Source organism: Strix aluco, chromosome Z (genome assembly GCF_031877795.1).
Source record: "Strix aluco isolate bStrAlu1 chromosome Z, bStrAlu1.hap1, whole genome shotgun sequence".
In the NCBI taxonomy this organism is placed as follows: domain Eukaryota; kingdom Metazoa; phylum Chordata; class Aves; order Strigiformes; family Strigidae; genus Strix; species Strix aluco.
In genome coordinates, this window is record NC_133971.1 from 30,007,817 (window position 1) to 30,022,434 (window position 14,618).

Below are 14,618 nucleotides of genomic sequence, written 5' to 3' on the forward strand. Positions count from 1 at the left end.
ATTGAGGAATATCACCCTATTTGTCATTACAAAACTGAAGCATTTCATTTACACATTTAAAATTGATTTTTGGCAAGGCAGCAGTTCTACAAAGGAAACTTGGCTATTGAGCAGTAAAGAATAAAGAGCTCCACACATTTCCCCATCTAATTTTGCAATTGTTAAAATAAAAATAACAAATCTGAATGGGAATGAAAATATTATTTTACATAACATTGGTCCTTGCAACAAATGTTTTTGGAATCATTAAGTTAAAATTTCTTTATCAGAAATCTCCCTCAGTGCTGATGCCATCCTGCAAACTTTATTCTCTTGAGATTGGTCTTGATTAGACCAGTAGAGCATCAATAGCGGTACTGTTTGACACAAGCTTAAACAAGGCCTGTGCCTTTCTATTATCACGGCATAATGGAGGTGATTGGGCCATGTGCCACAAAGATCCTGATGTCAGCTGCTGAGATGTGGTGCCAGATCCAGCTTCTTCCTGGCAGAAGAAGAAACAGAGAGATGCAGAAAAATATCCTCTGTGTTTTACTCCTAAATTGCTGCCAAAGTTTGGATAGTAGCTGCAAGGACCTTACTGAAGGATACTCAGTTCACAGGGGTACACTTAACCAATAGCCAAGCAACATCTGGAACTGAAAATAAGTATTACTTACAGGTTATCCATGTAAATTAAATAACCAACTAAACAAACTGAAGGTGGTAAACCAGTAGCCTCAAAGAGTAGTCTTGACCAGTAACCTTGTCCTCTTGATTCTTTTCTAGTAACTACTAGTTGGATCAAAGTTAAATGTGGAATAGAAGTTACTTCCCAAAAGTGTGTAACTCTTGGTGTATTCACCAAAACAATAATAAAATTTTATATCCTGGACTGGAAGGAATGATTTAGCCTTATAACTACTGATCTTGATGTTTAGTGAAATCATTGCTGGCTAGAGACTCTTTGCTGATAGAATCAGGTGCCTCAGCTCTGAGGCATTCGTAAGAGAAGCCAAAACCTGGTATGATTAAAAGAGACAGTGAAGACAGTCTAAAAACAGTGCTCGGTAGCTGTGATAAGATATCTGGAACTGCAGCTCAGGACCATGAATTTTCCTTTCACTGAGGCTAGCTATAGGAAAAAATAATGAAGCTGCATATTTTTCGTTGTTGTCCCCACCTTCTGATCTTAACAAGACCAGAGTTTGAGGATGGGGAGTTGTATTACCCGAAGGTCTTGCAGTCATGCACTGCGTTGCTGGACCTATGGGCTCTCGCTGCCTGTTGTGCTTTTCAGTTTTGTCCTGCAGTGACTGGCACAGGCACCTCCTATTTCCTGTCCTCTGTGGAGTGCTGCACATTAATGTTCATTTCAGCGAAACAAATGGAAGGTGGCTTACCACATTTCCTATGCCCGAGCAGATGAATGGCTGAATGGCACTCTGAGGATACATCAACCCTGCACCTCCACAGTCTATTGAACGCTGCAGTGCCTTACTGCTCAGAGCTGCTTTCAAACACCACCTGTTGTCACAGGGATGTGTATGCCAGGTCCTCATTAAAAGTGTCTTTCTTGGTTATTTTAGAAATGATGGAATGAAAGAGGTATCTGACAACTTGAGAGCAAAGGAACTGCACATGTAGCCACCATAGTGAAATCAAGTAGCATTCTGTGCATATTTTTGCTCAACATAGCCACAAATTAAACACTTCTTTGCATTCTGCCCTTTCCATGGAACAATAAAAAGTCTTCAGAGATTTTGACTGGCTAACTTTGTTAGTTCCATATCAGATGGACATATACGTGGTAATAAGCCTCTCTGAGTTTTTTAGGGATATTGTAGAAATTAGGATGCTGGAGAAAGCCATATGGAGATACATAAAATCAGAAGGTGATGTATGTTCTATGTGCCTTGTAAACACGCAGAGGAGCTGATTTTACTGTGATATCCATGACTCCCAGGGCAGGATCAGCTCTTGACTCATAGTCAGAATTTCTCATTTTAATATTAAAGCTTTGGGGTGTGGCCTGCTATATGAAAAATACTGAACTGTAGTCACTCAGCCACAGTCAGACTTGAAGATGGCAGTCAGAGAAGCTTCCTTGGAGTTCTTATTCAAGGCCTCAGAAATAAAACAGACATGAAATTCTTCATACGAAATAAACTGCTGTTCAGACAAGTGTCATAAATTCTTGCCATGATTATTCTTCACCTGACATGAGTGATTCTCAGAATCTTTCATACCACATGGATTCTTTCAGTTAATCTAATTCATGAATGTCCCTTTTAAAATAAAGACAATAGATTGATCACAACCCTTATATGCTGTACAACTTCAAGTTGAGAGACAAAGCAGAAGTACTCTTTAGTAATAAATAGATGATCTGCATATTTATTTCACCAGAACAATAATGAAAGAAAAAACTGTCAGCCTGGTTGTCATCTGCAAAGATGTACTTCATGTATCTCAGCACTGAAGATGATGAAAATAGACATATTTACATTAGCACCACCTTCAGTCCAGCATGAATAACAGGGTGCTTTACTATTGAGTACAAGATTCTCTGGAGCTAAGCATATCACTTTAAATGATACTGTTCCTCACGACTGGGGGTAGGGGGGGAAGTGGGGGGAGAAGAAACAAACAGCTTGTGCTGACAAACACTGTCAATTCCGTATTCTGTCTTCTTCTGCCTTGTGCACTTTGGTAACATGATGTAAAAGACGCATTCTTGCATGTTCATGTTTTGTTCGAGGACCATCTGCCAGGTAGCTGGAAGAGCTGACTGAGTGCCTGCAAATGCAACTTTCTTCTGCAGAAACTTCTCTATCAGCTGCAGGAAAGGCAGCTCCACCTACTAACATTTCTGTCTGTCTGCTCTTTAAAGGGTGGAGGAGTTACTCAGAAGTGGTACCTAGTCTCATTTCCCAGTGGAAATGCTGATCCCAGAAACACTGAGAAGGTATTCCTAAGCTTTAAAGCTAGAGGTCCACATTAGGGTGTATTTTCTGTCTTAGAATCTCAGTCATTCTGTAGATTCACAATTTCTTAAAACATGAAAAACCAGTACCTTAGTACATTTAAAATGAGCTATTGATTTGATTTTAGCCTTGCTGTGTCCTGAAATAGTATGTCTATCTGTTCACTTTTAATCAAGCCATATTTTTCTGTGATGCAGGTGCTCAAATATTTATCTTTGTAACCTGAAGCATATTGTGTCTTTCAGAAGAGTTTTCCAGAATCTGCATTGTGTCTTTCAAAAGATTTTTCTAGAATCTGCTAAATTTGTCACATTTGTTTCCGATGCAACATAACTGCACTTGGTTCATTGGGTATTTTTTTGAGATGATACCTAATGCATGCTCAACCCCATTGAGGCAAATAACACTCTACTTGGTTGGAATCAGGATTTGGATGTGGAAGACTCACAACTTCTGAGCAAAACTTGGTCCACGACCTCATGAGGACTGCTTCTGGCTGCTGTACTGTGAGTCAGAGGAACTGAAAGCACACCTTTCAAGTGGCCCAATGTGGAAAGGATGAGAAAATCTGTTGTGCTGTGAAGAGCCTAGACTGACTGCTGTAATAAGATGTTTGGGTTGGAATGAGAGTTAACTGAGCTTGATCTGAATGCTAATGTAGCCGTAAGTAGCGTTGACCTGATTTCTACTGACTGAGTGGATAGGAAATGCACTTACACAGCCTTTACTCTCCTTTTTCTGTGGGAGGGTGGGGAAGATATCAAATACACACAAATATCTGATTCTTAAAAAAAAATAAATTAATTTTTAAAATTCTATATGACACACCATGCCCCCAGATTTCACAGAATTTTGAATAGTTTGGCTTAGATCACTCACTTTGAAAAAAATAACTTCTAAGTCAAAACAAGCTTGCCTTGTTGATTTTTGTTCCCTCTGCACTCCCTTTCATTAATTCAGTCTTTTTCAGAGTCTGATTCACACTTACAAAGGTGAAAATTAGTTTATCCAGCATTAGTGGTCAGTCCCATAAAATATCAGGTAGATGGCTATTCAGCTACATGAGGCAATTAGTGGTGACATATTGATCACAATTTGCAAGAGTTAGAACCTTGCTTGCTATGATAAAGAGCTGCAAAGGCAAAAACAAGAGAGTATCCTAGTGCCAAATATGGTGTTGGAAGTATTAGCTGGAAAAACAATAGTGCCTGACAGACCATAAAAAATGATCTGGAGCTGTGAGTGTGCTTTCCATTAGGATATTGTCCATGCAGAAACAAAGTTCTCAGATTGAATCTAGATATAAAGATCAAGACTGCAAACAGTTCTATAGATTGAGGGCAGGTGCCTGAGAACTTCACTAGCAGCGCAAAATTTTACTACAGAAGCACCACTATCTGAGAAATGACAGAGCAGTACATGTCTAGCTGGGGATATCTGAAGTTGCAGTTACTGAAAGTTGCAGAATTTTCAGAGGGAGAAAGAAAATGGTGCTGCCAGTCACAGGTGAGGAGAGGTTGGGAAAAAAGAAGGGATAAAGAGTAATAAAGTAACGGGAGGCTAGATCTAGGGAACTAATCTGGCATTCCAGATTTAGAGCAACTGTGAGTGAATTCAGGGAAACAGGTTAAAGGTAATAACTCACTAAACAGAAATAAAACTGTTTAAGAGAACAGGTTACAGCTATCAGTAATCTAGTGAGGACTCTATGCTGAGTACAAACCCACTGGAGGGAGGAAGGGGCTCTTCCTTCATTTTCACTGAAAATGCTGCTGGTGACCTAAGCCAGTGAGCAGAGGGAATGCCACCTGACAGAGCTGGCACGAGATTGGCACCACCACCAGCACAGCTGAATCTTGTCATCCTAAGGATGGGATGACAAGGTCCTGGCTGCTCCCACTGTGGGAGAGGGAGAGGGGAGGAGAAGGGCAACAGTGGAAGAGTATGGCAGATGCTGGGTGAGCAGCAGGCTCTAGGGGGCTGTTTCTGTCTGTCTCACCCTCCTGGAAACAGGGTCATAGGTACCCAGCCCTGCCAGGGTAGCACTGCAGGATGACTAGCTATGCACAGCTCCTGCATGAGCCAGGCCACTGCCACTGCCTGTGTTGGCTACATTTAGTAGCATTTCAGTGGCAGTTGAAGAAGTGCTAATTTTAACACTGAAAAGGTAAATGTGCCAGCGCTTTTACCAGAGGGATATCACAACTGTTGTAGGGTTAGTGTGCACATGGTCCAACTATGCTGCTGTTGAAAGCAAAGTTTGGAAGAGACCTCCTGTTTCTGTGCCTCAGAGACATAGGACTCCAATTCACCAGGGCTGATGTTTGTTTGCTGAGTATCTTTATTTACATTAGTTCATCATTGCACTGGAATACAATTTACTGCATAAGATCATTGTAGTCCAAGGTCAGAAGCATTGCAACAACAGAAAATTAACACTTAGCAATTTACTGTTACAATTTGTTATGCAGATGTGGTTCCATCTCTTTTCTAGGACACAGATTACACATGATGCAAGTTTAAAGCTTTGGGAGATATGTATGTGAGCTCCCAAAGGCAAAACAACTTTGTCCGCTGTTTGTTAGGTGATTGAACACAACCATGTTGCAACTCCTCTGTAATGAAGTTGTGTCATGGTGCAATAAATGCATTCAATTGATTAACTGAGTTAAACCTTTCATTTTCAGAGGGATAAGGCAGCATTGGCTTTTTTTCCGCTTTTTAAAGCAGTTTCACAGAAGCAAGGATAATGTTCAGAATAATTTCAGAATGGATCCAAGTCAGGAAACAAGAGATTAAATGCGGGTGCTAAAAAGGAAGTCAGAGCTTGATAATAGACAGGCAGATTATGCAAAATGATGTAAAAACATAGAGCTAGAGGTAAAAAAAAAAATTGACTCCCCCCTAGAGGAGTCATCTGTGTAGTCTGCTAACACCACTGCTTAACAAAATAGGATTTTTGTATGTTTTATTAATATTTTCCACCAAGGCTTACCAAACTGTGTCACTAGTTTTTGATCAAACCAGAAAACTCTCCTGCAGATCTCTACGTGAATAAAGGATATGAATATTAGCAAATGCTTTTTGAGACGTACTAACTTTAGAAAAATCAGATGTAATGAATGCCCTCATATTTCTCATTCAGTTTCTGTCTCTTATATCTCTTCCAGTTCTTTATCCTTTTCCTCTCTTGTGCAATGTTATTTCCTCTTCTGTCTTAGTAAGAGAGCCAAGAACCTGAATTTTGCTGCTGGCTCATGTTCTGTTATTGTTAAGTCACAGTGTGAGATAGCTTAGTTACTGCAGGTCCACTGAGCCCCAGATGATACTGACCCAGAAGAAAGTTTGGAGACATTGCTAGGGACTGTAATGAAAATGAGGACAGTATTCTACTGTCCACTGGAATTTGATTTAACAATTTCAGAAAGGCTCAGGAAAGTACACCATTACATCATTAGCTATTGAAGAATTCCTGAAGTTGGTGGGAATTCGATGCAGAGAAATAATAAAAACTAAAACTCTTAAGTAAATTTACTTTCTGTGGGTTATTGTATGACATGTCAAGAAAATGAAGGTGTAAAAATTATTTCTACATAGGTTTGTAAAAATCCATTACTTCTATTCTCTCTTCCTTTCAGCCCCCCAAAAGACATAAGATTTTATGGTTTTATTTTATACTCCTACTTTGCCAGGTCTCAGTTTCTTAAGAATCTTTAAACTACCAACAACATGCAAATAGTTTGTTTAATCTGAAATCATATTTGAAATAGGTGAGAATCACACTCTAAAGCGTATACACACTCTAAAGTGTGTACTCTATCGTTGTTTAAATTCTCATTTGACTTTCTGTTTTGTTTCCCTATTTTTTTCCATTTTTGCACATAAGATTGTTGGTTGTTGCCATGGTAATTCTAACTGATTTCTTTTTACCATTTTTGCAGTCTTTCAGAAGAGAAGCCCTTCTTTATACCCATTTTAATTACTGTAGAACAAATGATCATACCGACTGCTATTCAGGTCCATAATGTGGCACCATCTTCAACATAGTCTTTTCTCTAGATCCCCAAATTCTTGTTGCAACTAAGCCCTGCATATACTTCCTGAATAATCTCTGAGGTAAGGTCTTTCTTATCTATCCACACAGGTAAGAAGTGTCTTTTGGGGACTCAGAGCCATCCTCATTTTCAACTGTACTTATGTCAACACTCTTTTCTCTCTGAGCAAAGCAAATGTTGCTTCTACTAATATCTCTTCAGCATGCTAATGCAAACACACTTTTCCTAACTTGCGGTTCTAACCACCTACCTGTGCCCTGGAAATTTCTCTCTCTTTCACCAACCATAAAATACCAATTTTCACTTTTATGGCTCCTTCCAGTCTTACCTCCCATGTTTACTTCTTCACCCTCACAAATTCAGCTCCTTCCTCTAATCTGCCCATAGTAGTAGACGTTGTTGTCTGTTATTTACACATACAAATAAACATTTTCAAATACTTAGTTATGCTTGGAAAGAACTTTCAGTAAACATTGAAGGCTAATTTTCAATGCAAATGTAATGATAAAACTAAGGACATCTTGGCAAAAACCTCTGTAGAATTGTCCTTTGTCATTCATGGTTTCAAACATGCAATTAAATGTGAATGTTTTTGTTTTGGTATTCTTTCAGGCATCAAATAACAGAAGGAAAACAGAACATCTCATGTGTTGTGCTGTGTCCACACTTTGCAATCTATTGTGGTTAGTCAAGCACAAGCATTCTAGCTCTGCATAACGTATACACACACATATATGTATCTACTGATATACGTGTATATAAGTATATATCTAAAATGTATCTCTATATGTTTATTTTTAATTTTTTTAAGTATACATTTAAATTTTTTTATCTAAAGGGAGGAAAAATATAGGAGAAAGGTGTTATTTTTCTTATCTTTTTCTGTAAAAATACAAAGAATAGAGCAGGATTCTTAAACAGAAGAGCCTAGAAGTTTGTTGAAAAGAGGTGATAATTGCAGTAGTGTACTAGCACCAGAAGGTGTGCAGATGGCTTTGACAATAGGCAACAGTTTTTTCTTTATTCATTGTCTCAGAAAGGTGAAGTCTCAAGACAGCTCTTCAGACTCAAAACCAAACCTATACAGAAGCCAGTTCTCTGTCTCTTTGCTAAGCGACATGCTTTGCTTGCCTCCAAACCGATCAACACACATTTATATGTGTTATCAGACTGGTGCAGCTCCATTTCAGAAAACTGACTACCTGGCTTTCATATCCGCGTCTCTCGTCCTTACGTCTCTTGTGCCACAGCACCAAAATGGTGGCTTGTGAGCAGCTTGTGAGGGGAAGTGTGGTTAACTTGCTTGTGCATGCTAACTCACTGAGAAAATTCAGGACTCCCTTGTCACTTCCCACACTGAGAGCACAGAGCACAACAAATCTTTTTTTGTGTTATATTGATGTTTTGCTACACTACGACCACTCTAGTCTTGTTATCTTGTGCTGCAGAAACACTCTGTGGCCAGTTATTGTATGGACTGGTTTAGAATAGGGAATGATGAAGCTTTAACACCATTAGTCACATTATTGTTCAATATGTGAGGATAATTCTTTTTAGATTCATAGAAGTTAGCAAAGGGCTTTTCTAAATAGAGCTTGAATGTCTTAAAAATAAATCTGAGGCTTTAATGCTCTGTAATTATCTTGTCTATTATCTCATCTGCAGCTTAATCTTTCATGCTTTCTCCTGATCTTGTAACTATAGGGGGGGCCTTGCCATTTTTAAAAAACATATCTCTTCAAACAAATTCTGGGCACTTTTGAAGTTTCATTTCTCTTCTGAAGCTTCATAAAATTCTCTTGAAGAAAATTAGTTTTGAATCTTCATACAGAGAAGATCACTGGCTATTTTAAACTTGAAAATAGTACCTAATTATGTCATTGCATAAGAGTTCCTGAATTCAAAGCAAAAATATTTTTCAACTTGCCCAAAGTACAAAATGGTAATTCTATTACTTTCCTGTGTTAAGTTGTATACATAGGTTTTCTGCCAAGACATAGCATCATTAAACTGACTTTGGAAGATAGTTTTGTATGGGTGATTCTCTAAATGTATCTGAGGAGTGAAGACATGAACTGGTGCTGAGTCGCACACAGTATTAGATGCATTGGTTCAGCAACATTGGCTTAGAGCCAACACACCATCCAAGAACTGTAAATTGGCTTCATTCTATGTTTTAGTGCATTTTTCCCTCATATTTTATAATAGTAATGTGTAATCAGTGATAACTTCATCAACGCTGTTGTTAGAAGCATAAGGGGCCCAATACTTGGTTCCTGGCTTATTTTGACAGGCAAACTTTTCACAACCGTGTACGTAGTGAGATGGTAGAGGGAAGAAGATTGCCTTCTGCTTGCCATTTTCTTCCATGATACTGAAGGCTAGATATGATGATTAAATGTATAGAAGTTTATTCAACAATTTCCCAGTCCAAGACCACCCTCACAGTCAAAATGTTTCGTCTTATGCTTAAATGGAATTTTGTGCATTACACTGCACAAATGTGTCCCCATTTTTTCCTGTTCTGTTACTGGTCACCATTGAGAGGAGTTCAGTTCCCTCTTCTTTACTTCCTGCATCTGGTATTTACAAACAGTGATGAAATCCCCCTAAACCTTCTCTTGTTCAGGCTGAACAGTCTCAGCTCTTTCAGCCTTTCCTCATAGGAGAGATGCTCCAGTCCCTTCAACATCTTACTGGTCCTGTGCTGGACTCTCTCCAGTATCTCCTTTTGCCTCTTGTACTGGGGACCCCAGAGCTGGACTGCACCTGTGCCCTCACCAGTGCTGAGGAGAGGATAAGGATCACCTCCCTCAACCTGCGGGCAGCACTTCTTCTAATGCAGGCCAGGAGACTGTTGGCCACCTTTGCCACAGGGGCACGCTGCTGGTGCATTTTGCATTTTGGTGTCCCCCAGAAACCCCCATGTCCTTTTCTGCAAAGCTGATATGAATCACCTGAAGAAATGCTGCACAGGGGCCTTGCAGGCAGCAGGAGGTCTCTGGTAGCAGTCCTTGCAGGATGTGAGGCAAGAGTGTATGGGGCTGCCCAGATGTTACGAGAGGATGTTGTTGAGGGGCTTGTGGAATTGTGCAAGGCTGGTGCACTGCCTGGGGAAAGGCTTAAAAGTGGGAGACTGGCATGGGTCTGGCAAGATGACGATGAAAGCAGCACATTTCAGCCCATGGCACAAATGTGCTTTGATTGAATGTCAGTCTGCTTCTGGATTACTTCTGAAATCCCGGAATGCTTGGGGTTTAGAGCTTTGCTGTCCTGACAGAGACCAAGCCAAGGGGTGCAGATGAACAGATGGGCCTCATTCACCTGTGATGTCTTCTGTGAAACAGGCAGCCTGTCCCCAGAAGAGAATAGTAAACTCCTTCTGCCTCCCAGGCATGGCCACAGAGTTTGGGGCTGCAGAAGTCAGGCTGCTGCTGTAGAGAAGTGTCGGAGAAAGGCTCAGAGGGCTGTGACTGGAGGATTACAGGAGCCATTTGGGTGCAGAGGTACCAGTGGGGAGAGGGCTGTCAACACAGCCTCCGTCCATGACACCCATCTTTGCTTCAGTACAGGAGGCCCAGCTGATGGCCAAGGGGCTAGGACAGACTTGCTCTGGTGCTTGGAAGGGGGATGCTAGGAGGGTGTGGGTGGAAGGGACTCTGATGCAGCATTTACATTGAAGAAGTTCATGGCACATTCCAAGACATTCTCCCCTTTTGCTTTCCTACACCGCTGAGACCCTGCTAGACAGCATTGCCTGCAGTGGCTTGTGCTTTTATTTTGAAAGAAACACAGTTTAAAAAGCTTCTGGATCTTTATTCAACGTCCACAAAGTCAATAATCTGACCTTGCAGTGACAGTACATGCAAGCGGAGAACAGGTCCATCAGTGGCAGGGCTGTTCAGGCGCTCCCCTGAAGACTGTTGGGTGGAGGTGTCAGAGGTCCTTGGAGCTGGGTCCCCCAACACTACTTGGTTGCTCCCTGCAGGTCCGCTGCTCCCAGCAGTGGGTTGATTGTTGGTGGGCCTTGGGCGCAGGTGGTAGCGCTGCTGCGGGGATCTGCTGCGCACCCTCTGCCTGGCTGCAGTCATCTGCCGGTGGGTGGATGAGGTGACCATGTACTCCTGGTAGTTGTCGTCCGCCCTCACCGTGTGCAGGATGCGGCTGAAAGGCTGCCTGCAGAGTGGGCACACAGCTGTCATGGCAGCCCACCGTCGGATGCAGCCAAAGCAGAAGGTGTGGAAGCAGGTGTTGATGTAGGCTGCATTGTACATGCCCTTCAGGCAGATGGGGCACAGGCCATCTGCCTCTGCCTCCCACTGCCCTGCCTGCTGCAGCTGGCTTGTGCTGGCTGTCGTGGCAGAGCCACTGTCCTGCAGAGCTTCCTCGGCACCCGACGCCATGTCCTGCCAAGAGACATGCAAAGTGCCTGAGCTTTTCTGGCACCAAGGAACTGAACAGCAAAGAAAGCCCCAGAAAGTGGTGAGAGAGGGGAGGTAAGGGCCTCCCAAAGGGTCTCTTTGCAGGCTGGGAAGTGGCCAGCCAGCCCCACAGGCTGCCCTCTCACATGTGCCTGCCCTCCTTGTCTCCCACAGCATGATGCCCTACAGTCTAGGACCCCCTACCCTCTGCAATCCCCCCCCAGACAGCCAGCATGACTCGAGCTAGCACAGGGTACCCGCAGGAGGTGGTCAGGGAAGGCATAGGAAGTGTCTGGGAGCCTTCAGTGGTGCCAATGGCCCCTTCACCCTCCTCAAGCTCTCTGATCTGGGACAGCCACCATGTGGGACCCACAGCACGCCCTCCAGCCAAGTCTCTGCACAAAGGCAGTGCTCCAAGTGGAGTTCCGCAGTCCTGCTGGAGGTTGCACGCCGTGTGTGTGCACTTGCAGGAAGTCTGGAGCAAATGTGGTGGGACAGAGCCTGTGGTTACTGAAGAGCGGTGAGGTTGGGGCCATCACAAATGTCTCCCGGTGGCATCACAGGAGTCTCTGGGGCTGCGCCCCAACTGCTGCCTAGCAAGGATGGCAAACACCCCAAAGGGGGAAGGCCCCTGCTTCATGGAATGTTGGCCATCTTTTGGTGGCCTTAAACCCCCTCAGTTTAACTACAATCTTGTGAAGTCCTGAGGTGAGAGGCTGGTGGCCCTGTGCCTTCTCCCTAGGCTGAGCAGTTCCAGCTCTCTCAGACTTTCCTCATAGGAGTGCTCCAGTCCCTTCAGCATTTTACTGGCCCTCGGCTGGTCTCTATCCAGTACGGCCATGTCTCTCTTGTACTAGGGAGTCCAGAACTGAACACAGCACTCCAGGTGTGGCCTCACCAGTGCTGAGGAGAGGGCAAGGATCATCTTCCTCAACTTGCTCACAGCATTCCTTCTAATGCAGACTGGGACACTGTTGGCCTTCTTTGCCACAGGCAAAGGGGCACACTGCTGGTTCTTTTGGCATTTTGGTGTTCCCCAGGAACCCCAGGGCCTTCTCTGCCAAGCTGCTCTCTGTCCAATTGGCCCACATGTTGGCACATGGGGTTATTCCTTCCTAGGTTTGGCATTTGACATTTCCCTTTGCTAAACTGCATGAGGTTCCTTTTGGCCCATTGCTCCAGCCATTTAAATAAAACTGTTAAACAGTTGTTTTGGAAAATACAAGCGAAAAGGCAATTATAAGAATGTCTAGATTTAAAGGTATGATAAAGTAGGAAATACTATCTTTTCCTTCAAGGGACACCAGAGGAAAGAGGAACAAGTATGTAGAATTTATTTTTCATTCTTTTCATAGGCAAAATGGTGGAGGGGTTTGGAATCTGGACATATTCTCTGTAGGGTGAAATAAAGCAATTGTACTATTATTTCATTGCTCACTTTACTTCAGAAGACACAGACCTCACTAAATTAGACACTGGACCTCCTGTGTAAGTGTCTTCCTTAGACCTCTCCGTCTTTATTCTGTTGACCTGAAACAGGAGAACAGTTGATTATCGTCTAGATGCCATTGAGTCTTTTGTTACAGGATGACAGAAACTCACTTACCTCTACACTGTTTTAGAAATAACAGGCAGGGATGCGATCTCAGTCAGTTGCAACACATGTGTTGAACCAGCTGCTGATCCTAAATCTAACACCTGCAGTTTAGGTGACATTTGGTTTAAATCCAGTAGTATCAATCTTTTCAGTAAACAAACCCAGTTTTGCTCTGGGTCCTATATCTAAGAGCTAGCAGTCCAGACAAACAACAGTTAAGTTGTCTTGTAGTGAGGATCAACCCATCCAAGTCAGGGCTGATGCACACAGGAAAGGCTGTGTGTAGGAAAGCTGTTAAGATTGAAGACAGAAATATTTCAGCTTTCAGAGTACAGTCTGTCACCTCTCATAACAGTAAATTATCAACTGATATATTTTGTATATATAAAAATATATATAAAACATATATACAAGTTTGGTAGTGCAATCTCTGATGAGTGAGACTGTCTTCACTGAAAAAAGGGTGCATTTTGTGTAAAAAAGAAGCACCACAAGTTGACCATCTAAATGTAAATCCTGCTTGAGACAAAGCATTTTTAACCTACTATCTAAACTGTGATAAAGGCGGCCTGTGTTAAGTTTCCTGCAGGAGTTTACATTGAGGCAGCTAATTTGTCTTAGCTCACTTAAAATTAAAGTACATCTTTTGAAATAAAGATTTAATGTTAAAGATGATAAAACTCCACGTAGCACACAGAACAACAGTAGCTTGATGACAGTTAGTAGTCTGGATGATTTAAAAAATTTTCATAAAAGCTTTATGATAGAAACTCAGGATGAGGGGATTCCAACAACCAAATCTGATAAAAAGAGATTTGACAGAAGGGAAGGGAAGGGAAGGGAAGGGAAGGGAAGGGAAGGGAAGGGAAGGGAAGGGAAGGGAAGGGAAGGGAAGGGAAGGGAAGGGAAGGGAAGGGAAGGGAAGGGAAGGGAAGGGAAGGGAAGGGAAGGGAAGGGAAGGGAAGGGAAGGGAAGGGAAGGGAAGGGAAGGGAAGGGAAGGGAAGGGAAGGGAAGGGAAGGGAAGGGAAGGGAAGGGAAGGGAAGGGAAGGGAAGGGAAGGGATCTTTTTTTTCCACAGAAATTTAAATTTTTCATCATAATCTGAAATCTGGGGTTTGGGGGTGGGTGCCTTGTTTTCTGGTTTGGTTTGGTTTTGGGGTTTTTTCCCCTCTAGAATCTAAGACATGTTAATTTTTCATTAATAAAGATTTTTGATATGGGGCAGAATTTCCCAGTAGTTCAAATAATAGGTTTAGCCCCACCCATCAGATGTACCTTCAGTCTTCAGATCCTCCCGGTCTGTTATCATGGCATGATCCTTTTACAGTTACACTTTATGCAAATTAATACTGTTAAATGCAATGTACATCAGTGACACCGGTAGATTATACTTATAGCACCTGAGTCATTCTGCAGTATGTAGCCCGTGCTGAATTCTCAAACTAGGCATACAGTCTGCCATATATTTTGAGGTTAAACATCATGAAAACAGAACTGAACGATAGAAACTGATAGGGAAAAAGCAAAGCTTTTAAAAGTATTGTTATACATATTGGAAGATTTATGCAGGTTTAAGGT